An 11,107-nucleotide genomic window follows, 5' to 3' on the forward strand; every position below is an offset into this window, starting at 1 on the left:
CACACAGGTGGCACCGGATCTGCCGACAGGATGCGGCCAGATGACCCACCCCACCACACAAAGCGCAGACCTGCACAGTACAGGCTGCGCTAAAGTGGGTGGGGCTGTAAAAGACCTTAGGCTGCCCCTGGTAGAAGACCTGACTCCTATCACGTCCAAGGAAGGCGGCTGACGGAATGTGGGCAACCGTACTGCCTGAACGCTTGAGTTTGACGGAAAACGTCCAGGCCCCAGACCAGATCCCGTGCTCATCAAAGTTTTTCTTGGGCATGTCCGTCACATCCCCATACCGACCAAGCCAGGTCATGATGTCATAACAAGAAAGCGACTCGTTACGGGTCAAAACGGTCACTTTCTTGACAGAGTTCTGACGGTAAATCGCCTTTACGGCGAAATCCCGCCAGCCGGGCTCGTTCTTCGCCACTTCATAGTTTGACCAGAAGAGTTCAAGACCCTCTGGCCGAACGAAACGGACGTCAAACTCAGACGAACCGTAGGGGTGAATCAGGGCAAAGATGTCACTCGCCCTGAATTCCATCTGAAGGAGGAGCTCAACCATTTAGCGCGTGCTGGACACGCATCCTCGCCCCTCCAAATCAGACGGACCACATTCCTACGGTTATTGTCCTGCCCGGGTGTCGGGAGGGACCAGACCACCTCCCCATTCCGCTCTCGGAAAGCCCCCAAACCGTGTCTCTCTATCCAGAAAGACAGGTCGACCTCACCCCTTCCCTCTACCTGGATCGACCTGTCACCCCTGCGTAAAGCCTCCAGGAGGCGCTGTTGCAAATGGCCCCCAGGGCCGGCCAGAGACAGGGACCCCCTGAACCCCCGGCAGTGACATTGGCATAGCTCCTAGGAGCAGTCACTACCGGGGGGGCAGCCAGACCAGACCCAGAACCAGACCCAGAACTACTAATACCACCATTCGCACCACCACTCTCATCCACACCAGACTTACCATTTAAAACACTACCACTCCCACCAATATTTACTCCACTGACACTCCCACATACACTCCTCTCATCCACAACACTACCACACTCAGCATTCACCCACCCTGCACTCTTGACCTGACTAATAGATTCTGGGCTGGCTGGGAGTTGTAGTATTGCTGGCTTCAGAATGGTCTTTTTCTCTGGTGCTGCTGCTGCTGGGGTCGACACCGATGGCTCCTCCTCCATGGCTGATGTTATTATCAGAGTCTGAGACTGCCCCATCGGGCGCACCCCAGCTCCTCCCACAATGCCAGCACCTGCCTTGCCCGACCGCACGGGCTCTGCGGATGATTCCGGCACCCGGACACTCCCCCCCCCTCACAGAGGAGTGCCCCGCAGTGCCCACAGAACACACTATACTCGGAGGACCGCCCCCCGAGCACATGGACCTACCACTCTCTGCCACCAGCACCCGGACACTCCCCCCCCTCACAGGGGAGTGCCCTGCAGTGCCGGTAGTGCCCACAGAACTCAGGGAACCTCCCCCCGAGCACACGGCGGCATAGCTCGCCTCTGGAACTTGGACACGCCCCCCGCCACCCTGGGGCGGTCCTGCAGTGCCAGAGCTGCCCACCATGAGCCCATCCTGCCCCTCCCTACCGGCAGGATGGGTGGGCTTCACTTCTATTGCATCCACAACCTTTACTGACGCCATGCTGTACCCCCCATGCTGGCTCCGTTCCACCACAGAAACGGGGTCTGGCAGTCTGGGGGGCCCAGCAGCCTGAACCAGCTTTGCAGCTGGCCCAGATTGCTGGAAAGGAACAAAGACATACTGCACAGTTTCCTGCATCTTATGTTTCTTAGCTTTATGCTTAACTGCCACATCCTCACATGGGTTTTCTCCAAAAGTGAAATTCTGGAGGTGGGCTGGGGACTCCTGTAACACTATAGCCCTCAGCAATTCCCCAGCCTCACTCTCCACATCATCCTCCTCGCTATCAGTAAGTGGAAGTGCCACCTGTGCCGGCTCAATGTAGCTGTCCTGGGTGGTATGGGCTACAGGCACAGCATCTTTCTCCACAACTGCACTTTCCACCACCTTCTCCTCTTCCTCACCACCATCCTCACTTTCTTCACCGCCACTACTCTCCCCATCATCCACCTCCACCTTACCTGGGGATTTCATGGCGGCAAACTGATCCTCGTTGATCAGCTTCTCCCGGAAGAGGCCGCTCCCTTCAATGATCTCTGCCCTCCGCATCTCTAATTTCACAATTTCACTTTTCAGCGCTGAGATCCTTTTCTTTAATTCTGGATGGTTCTTTTTGGACCCCGTATTTGCCAGATTCTGAGACACCCGTAGATTCTCTCTGGCCATCTTCAGCTCCTTGCCGCACTGGTCGTACTCCGCAAACCTTGCGGCCATGCAAGAGCAGTAGGTCTCGCTGGACTCTTTGGGCCCTCTCTCAGCCCACAACTCCACACTTTTCCTCCTCACCTTCTTTCTACCAGATCTCTGGCTGGCACACTTTGCCGGAGGAGCAGAGCCTGCATTGCTGCAGACTCTGCTAGATCTTCTTCCTCCGGCCGGAACATTGGCTGTTGCAGTTTTCTCTCCACTCCCCGCCAGCCTGGAAGAACGAGGAGTGGAGGCCCGAGACTCCATGCAGGGAGGCTCTCCTAAGGATCCTGCCACGCTCCTGGGAAAAGCTCATGTAACACCTGCTGCTTTGCCTCTGGAAGTCTGGAGGAGCTCAGAAAGGGACACACCCGCTCGCTGCACACACTGAACTTCTCTGGACTACAGGAAGTGCGCTCTGCTGACACCTCTGTCCATGTCAGGAACTGTCCGGAGTAGGAGAAGTTTACTATGGAGATTTGCTCCTACTCAAAGAGAGCACTGTAGTCAGACCAAAAAGAACTTTACAACTTCCTCTGTAGCATACGGCAGCTGATAAGTACTGTAAGGATTAAGATTTTTAAGAAGTAATTTACAAATCTGTTTAACTTTCTGGCACCAGTTGATTTAAAAAAATAAAATAATGTTTTCCCCCGGAGTACCCCTTTTACGTAACACCTGTAAATTCTGCACTACGAATATCACCAGCCACTGAAGAGAGAGGTCATCCAACAACTGAATTCCCAAAAAAATCAGCCACTAAATCCCTCAAGCAACCGTTCAGCCCCAGTCCAGAACCATCTGACCGGACCACAGGGACCAGTGTGGAGGAGAACAGTGTCCAGGCTGTAAAAGAGAAGAACACCGGAGCAGCCAGATACACTGACTCTAAGGCTGAGCCTCATACTTCTACCGAAGCTGCAGAGTTATAGGGGAACTGTAAAAATGAAAGTACTACAACCCCCAGTGTGGTCCGTCTATGCCCCCCTAAGGGTCAGGGTTGGAGGAGGCACAGGTTGAACAGACACACTACAATGGGAGTTGTAGTACTGTAGTTGTTAAAGAAAAAAAAGATGTTTTCATCAGGTTGCCCATAGCAACCAATCAGATTGCTTCTTTCATTCTTGAGAAGACCTCTGAAAAATAAAAGAAGTGATCTGATTGGTTGCTAAGAGCAACTGGACAACATTTCCTCTCCACAGGTACATTTCCCCGATTGTCTTCATATTTAGGAGGAGAATCTACTGACAAAGTGAGTAGCCAACCATTTCTGGGCATAAAACTCTGTAAGAGACAGCAGTCTGGGGGCGTCTGTGGTGGACATGAAGGAAGGGGGTCCAGGGAAATTGAGATTTGACGTCTGCAGCGAGCACTTCTCACTGAGCGACGGGTCTCATCCCAGGTATTGCAGGGGGACCCCCCACGATCAGCTACTTATCCCATAACCCATGGATAGGGGATAAGTTAATTTTTGCCATAGTTCTCCTTTAATTGGCCAGAACACACCCAAAATCGGTCCCAGCCAAACATTGCTTCATGTCCTGTCATTTCTCCCAGCTGTTCTTTTTCTACCTGCTTGTAAGGCATGCCTACACTCTCTAATTCTTTAAAGTGGTACTCCGCCCCTAGATATCTTATCCCCTACCTTAAGGATAGGACAAAAGATGACTGATCACTGGGACCCCCGTGATCTCCATGCAGCACCCGGCGTTCCAAATAATATATTTAGAACTCTGGGTTCTCGTGGTGCGGGTCGTGACCTCACGCCACGCCCTTTCCATTTATGTCTATGGGAGGTGGTGTGATGTCACAAGAAGGTGTGACATGATGTCACGAATCCCACCACAGGAACCAGTGATCTAAACATACTATTTAGAATTTTGGTTGCTGCATGGAGATTGCTGGGGTCCCAGCAGCAGGATCCCCTTGATCAGACATCTTATCCCCTATCCTTTACATAGGGGATAAGATATCTAGAGGCGGAGTACCCCTTTAAGGGACAGTTCATGTACCCAAAAGTTGCTCCTTTGCAACCGTATGACCCCTAGCAAGTTCCCTGCATGAGTCCCATTCATCAGAAAAAGGCTTGTGCATGGAACTTGCTGGGTGTTCTACGTTTGCCTCATAAACTGCACCACCCAGCACCAGTTACCTCTCTCCGCACCGCATTATGCAGATCGTGCAGGAGAGCAGCTTTGGTCATCCATGTTTTGCTAACTCTATTTTCACACACAGAAATAAATAAATGAGTCGAACAAGTCAAAGAACAGTTTAAAAAAAGGGGAACTTTATTTATTATTTATTAAAATGTTTGTGTAGGGGACTTTTTGTAACCTCCCATCACTCACAAAGAGCGTACAGTAACTAATACTCAGGACAGGAAAAACCTCCAGAGGGGAGGAAACCTGTAGGGAATCCATGGCTACTGTATGGCCCTTCCTCTGGGCATACTAAAGGAGGTTACCTCTATAATTTGGGCAAATGTTTCTGTGTATGTGCATGATTCCTAGGCCTGTGCCTTCATCCAACGTCTTGCTGTAGGTCCCGAAATGCTACTCCATGTCCTGGAAATAGTGCATCTAAGATAGGGGACAAAAAAGATAGATTATTTACATGTTTATCATAGAAATACACATGGAACTGCACTAAAGACCTTTTGGACAAAACAATGTAACACTTACCAGTCACAGTCATGTGCATGACTTTGCATTCCCGTGTCCCTACACAGTGTCCAGCACCGGCCCCTCACTGATGAACAGGACCAGTGTTATTTCTGGGGCTATGCCTTCATCCAACGTCTTGCTGTAGGTCCGGAAATGCTACTCCATGTCCTGGAGATAGTGCATCTAAGATAAGAAAAAAAAGATAAATTATTTACATGTTTATCATAGAAATACACATGGAACTGCACTAAAGATCTTTTGGACACAACAATGTAACACTTACCAGTCACAGTCATGTGTATGACTTTGCATTCCCGCGTCCCTACACAGTGTCCAGCACCGGCCCCTCACTGATGGAGAATGAACAGGAGCAGTGTTATTTCTGCTCAGTGCTGCTCTTTGGTGGACAATGGTTATGACATCACATGTGTGACACGCTGTTATCTCCTGGGAGTTCTATTTCAGTAGTGCTGCTCTCTGATTGGCTGAAAATAAAAAAAGCTTTCTAATATATTCTGTATGACTGTTATCTAAGGTTTTTGACAATTTTTATTAAAATGGCGCCACTCCCTGTGGGTGCGTTATATTTGTTTCTCCTAACCAGACATTCTGTATATGTAATATCATTTGGTGGCCCCAACAGCCTGGGCCCATAGGTTTCTTACATAGATCAATGCTACTCCGATAGGCTCAATGAGCAGCGCTGGCCGCCTGGACGTCTGACGAGTGACGTCCCTGACGTTGCGGTCTGGAGTGAAGGATGTCACTAGTCAGACGTCCCAGCAGCCATTGATTTAAAGTGGTCGTGGCTCCTGCTGCCAGTTCAAGATCAGACACCATGGCCCTAGATTGACATACTGCAACACCGATCCCCTGTGGCTGCCCACCTGTTGCAAAACTACAACTCTCAGCCTTCGGCTGTCAGGGCATGCTGGGAGTTGTAGCTTTGCAATAGCTGGACAGACGTCTGTCGAAAGGGGGGGAAAAGCACCAGAAATAAAGCAATATAGGCTTTGAAAAACACCATTTATATGTTGTTTTTAATCACAGCCTAAGCCTAGGAACAAACACAATCCTTGTTTGATGTTTTTTTCTTTTTTTGCAAAAAACAAACAAACATCAAAATCTTCCCCCTCATTTCTTTTCTCAGCTATCTTTGTGTTATTTTTGCTAAAAGCACTGGGGGGGGGGGGTCTTAGAGATTTATCAAAACCAGGGAAGAGGGAAAGTGGACCAGTTGCCCATAGCAACCAATCAGGTAGTTTCTTTCATTTTTAAAAAGGCCTCTGAAAAGTGAAAGAAGCGATCTGATTGGTTGCTATGGGCAACTGGTCCACTTGACCTCTGCACAGGTTTTCATACATCTGTCCCAATGTGTATTATTATTATCATCATCATCATCTTTATCATTATTATTATTATTATAGGAAGTGTTTTTTCTTTGGTGTTTTTTTTCCCCTCTGGCTTTTCTCATTACAAGTCATGTGATTCTTTCATCATTTGATTGAAGAATTTCTATAAAAAAAAAAATAGTGGGGGAGGGGGTGTGGCTCGGCACGCTGGAGCGAGGACGCTTTGTGTGAGAGCTCCGTCCTGACCGGTTTTAAAACAGGCGACCGGAACGGTTATGGGAGGCAGATCGCACCACAAACAACAGAAAAAGGCTCCTAAAGGTCCCGGCAACCACCCAACCCGCATTACCCGCTTCTTCAAGTTGCTCCCAACTTCCCAGCAGCCGGAGAAGGAAGCGCGCCATTCCCCCACTGCTCTGCCGGCTCCGAGACACGTGACATCCCCGCTCTCAGCCCCTGCAGCTTCCGTAATGGCGGCGGCCACACACGCTGGAGATGGAGGACGGAGCCCTCCTCTGCAACCACCGAGAGCCGTGACACAGATGGAGGCACCCTCTGCACCACCTGTGCATCAAGTAAGCCTTGTCACCTTCCCCCCTGTGTCTAGTGACATGGTGCTGTGCAGCGCTGACCAGAAACACCTTCTTCCTCCTGTGTCCCCTCAGCTCCCTGCTCCCTCAGTGTTGCCTGCATCAGAATGGAGACAGGGGCACAGACCTGAACCCTCATAAACTGCTGCTCCCATGAGAAGACTCCCCAGTGATCTGTCAGCGGACTCTGTGGTAACCCATGGCAACCATATCACTCGTCTCTCACTGAATGTTGCTCAGGCTGCACTGCCCTCCACTCCTGGGTGTCCCTGTGTATCCTTAACCCCGCAGCAATCTGAAATGGACTACCCACCTCTGACTCCTCCAGAACTCCCAGCTGTTAATGAGCAATGGCAGACAGTAAAGCGTAAATCTAAGCCCAGGGCTACTCAGTCTCAGCACTCTCAGGACAGCCCTACTTATCCCCCCCCTGGACAGCCTTCCCTGACCCCAGTCCAGGGACCCCCTGCCAGGGATGTCACGGACTGGACGGGTGAAATGGACTCTGATGCTTCTAACTCGGAAAGGGGGTCACAAGACTCCTCTGCAGACAGTGATGTTCCTGATTTCTGGGGTGACAGTCCGTCTGCAAAGAAGAAATTATTTAAAACTCCATCAAAGTTGCGCCACCTCAGAAGCTGCACTTCTGACTATTCCTCCTCGGACGGATCCCTCACTCCTAAGGGGGGCTCACCTGCTAAACACCCGGCACCTGTCAGGATTGCTGCTTCTCCCAATCCTAATGCTGGGCCATACATCACCCCTGCTTCCACCTTACCCTCGCCTGAGGCGGCGGTTAACACCCTCAAGAACCACCCGGAATTACAAGCCTTGCTGGCCCTGCTCCCGACTAAAGCTGATATGCAGGCGCTTGCCACAGATCTACATTCTGCATGGACACAGGATCTCAAACCCGTGAAAACTGCAGTCACGTCTCTTCAGGAAAGGGTGCATAGCCTTGAGGAACAACAATCTGCTACGTCTTTACAGATACAAAAATTGCAGGAGGCGACGGCGAACCTAACCATCCAAAATGCCCTTACAGTGGATCACATCGACGATATGGACAACAGAAACCGCAGGAACAATATTAGAATAAAAATCCTGCCAGAGTCTGTGCTGCCCGCTGACTTACCTGCCACACTCCAGAGGCTGTTCAATGAAATCGTTCAGAAATCGGAGGATTCACCAATTGAATTGGATAGGGCTCATAGAGCTCTGAAAGCCAAAAATCCCGATCCCAAACGTCCAAGAGACGTGATCTGCAGGGTGCACCACTTCCTCCAGAAGGATCAGATTATGCGCAAAGCGCGACACCTTAAGAATATATTGTATAATGGGACTCAGATCAACCTGTACCCTGACCTCTCCTTGCGCACACTGCTCCTACGAGCCTCACTGAAGCCGCTTCTTCAGATTCTACAAAATGCGCAGATTGTCTACAAATGGGGATTCCCCTTTTCACTAACAGCTAGACATGGGACGACTTCTGCCACCCTCAGATGTCCTCCTAACTTGCCAAAGTTTCTTGCCAAATTCAAGCTCCCGCCGATGCAACTGCCGGAATGGGATCAGATGTTTGTTTTTCCACCTCAGAAGCCCCCTGCCGCTTCCTCTGCTGGACATTCCTCCTCGCCCAGGCGACAGGGGAGGTCATCGAACCCGATGATTCCAAGACAGACACATGCTGCCTGATCTAGTTGGGACTTCTTACAATTGTCATCGTAGGATCTACAGTATGGACTGCGAATGCATTGATTCCTGTTGTTCCCAGACCTTCATCCCCCTGGACAGTTACATGTGTCGCTGGGTTATATTTTCTTGTTTATTGCACATAGTGGATGCCGCCCCTCGGCCCATTTTTCTGTGGGTCTCTTAGTGTTGTGGGGCCTCCCTGAATATCTGCCTCCTGTTATGTAGTTTTCATTCGGGTTCCCTACCCGTCCAGCTACTTCATAGCCTGTTTTCCATATGCGCCCACCACCCTGCGGGTTGGATTGGGCTCCTTTAGTTATTTAACGGTCATACTCAGTTCTGTATGATGTTGATTGTGTTTGTTTTTGCGTACTCCATACTTTGGTGTGCCTTTCATGCTACCCGCCATAGTATAGACGTCGGGCTTGTTCCGACTAGGTCTCAGGTCCTTATGACCTATCCTCTTAGTCCCTGTATATCCGTGTCTGTATGGATATTGCTACCTCTTGCTGTCCTGTTCTTATTTTTCTTTGTCTCCCCTCTCTCCCACAGGCTACCTATTATCTCGTGGTGCTGGCCTCCCGGACTGATCATCCCCTCGGTCCTCCTCCTCCTGGGTGAGTTAATTGTAATCCCTCCACACACATATGATGGCTGACAATATCACGTCCCTTAACGTTAAGGGATTCAACATCCCCGAGAAAAGAGCGCAGACCCTGTATGCACTACATAAACAGAGGACACATATAGTGGCCCTACAGGAAACCCACTTCAAAGAGGGTCATCTCCCCTCAGGCACTAATAGATATTACCCAACCTGGTTAAATAGTGTAAATCCTGAATCCAGGACAAAGGGGGTCTCACTGCTTTTTCACAAGTCACTCCCACTCACAGTTCTTTCCTCCTCTATAGATCCGAATGCACGATTCATATTTGCAAATTGTTCCCTCTCTGACAGGACTATTACTGTAGCGTCGATATATGCCCCAAACCGCGACCAGGTTCCATTTCTGATTAATACCTTGGATGCCCTGGCTCGGTTTGCAACTGGGCCTGTGATACTATGTGGGGACTTTAATCTCCCCCTTTTCCCCACAGTGGACACCTCCTCGGGCCATTCCTACATATCACATAGTCGTCTGAGAGCCCTGAGACAGAAACTCCACTCCCTACAATTGCTAGATGTCTGGAGAACGCTGCGCCCACAGGATAGAGACTATACTTTCTACTCCCACCCCAGGAATTCATACAGTAGGATTGACTATGTCTTTTGCTCTCATTCCCTTCTCCCTGCATTTCATTCAGCTGCGATAGGGATAATGACTGTCTCTGACCACGCCCCTGTCACCTGCTCCTTCTCGTTGCCCTCCTTTACCAAACCCCATGCCTCCTGGAGGCTTAATGAGTCCCTACTCCTAGATGAATTATGTCTGCTAGATCTCAAACAGACGATCTCAAACTTTCACAGGGATCACTTACATGACACCTCTTCTCCACTGATTAAATGGGAGGCACTCAAGTGTGTCCTCAGGGGCATCCTAGTGAGGCATGGGGCGAGGCTTAAAAGGGCGGCCTCGGAGAAACTCTCTGCGCTGCTCTTGAAACTATCGGCGCTTGAAACACAACATAAGCAGACGCAGCAAGACACTGTATACAGGGATCTGATTGGGGTTCATCAGGAGCTTCTGTCCCTGTTTAATGCTAAACACCGTCACTACAAACAGATCACTGGTAAATTGTTCTATGAGTGGGGTGATAGGTCGGGACGCCTCCTGGCTAATGCCTTACGTGAGAAGAAGTCTTCTCTATATATCCCTGCCATCCGTACTGGATCTGGCTCAGTTATTCACCTAACCCTGAGCATCCTGGAGGCGTTTCATAGCTACTACACTACCCTCTATAATCTACCCAAGCCCCCGGGTCTACGATCTCCTAATGACACCGCTTTTCCCTCCTTGGCGCACTATATCTCCGACACGGCACTACCCCAACTCTCCCCTGATGTACTTACCTTCATGGAGACTCCGTTCACTGCTGAAGAACTCGACCTCGCTATCGCCTCCTTACCGGCAGGCAAAAGCCCGGGGCCTGATGGCTACACGGCTAAATTCTATAAGGTACTCAGAAGTGAACTGACTTCTCCGATCCTATCTGCATTTAACGACATCTCAGACTCCACCAACATACCACAATCCTTCCTGAGAGCCTTCATCACAGTGATCCCCAAGGAGGGAAAGGACCCCCTTTTGTGCCAAAGCTATAGACCCATTTCCCTGATAAACTCAGACGCTAAACTGTTCGCAAAATTAATAGCTAACAGGTTGTCTGGCCACATGGATTCCCTAGTCCATCCGGATCAGGTTGGCTTCATCCGGGGTAGGGAAGAAAGAGATAACACGCTTCGTGCCTTCTCCACGATTCATCATGCTCAAAATGAACGCCTGCCGTTGTTACTGCTGTACTTAGA

At 50.0% G+C, this 11,107-nt stretch overlaps 1 long non-coding RNA gene across 1 annotated transcript; it reads right to left on the reverse strand.

Annotated features, from left to right (window-relative positions):
* Positions 1-4,627: 4,627 nt before the first annotated feature.
* Positions 4,628-5,359, reverse strand: LOC130298395 (uncharacterized). Its single transcript, XR_008849780.1, has 3 exons — positions 5,287-5,359; positions 5,022-5,186; positions 4,628-4,919 (listed from the first exon to the last, which is right to left on the reverse strand). It is a non-coding gene; the product is annotated as an uncharacterized LOC130298395 (long non-coding RNA).
* Positions 5,360-11,107: the final 5,748 nt, after the last annotated feature.

This window comes from Hyla sarda (genome assembly GCF_029499605.1).
Source record: "Hyla sarda isolate aHylSar1 chromosome 2 unlocalized genomic scaffold, aHylSar1.hap1 SUPER_2_unloc_6, whole genome shotgun sequence".
Classification (NCBI taxonomy): domain Eukaryota; kingdom Metazoa; phylum Chordata; class Amphibia; order Anura; family Hylidae; genus Hyla; species Hyla sarda.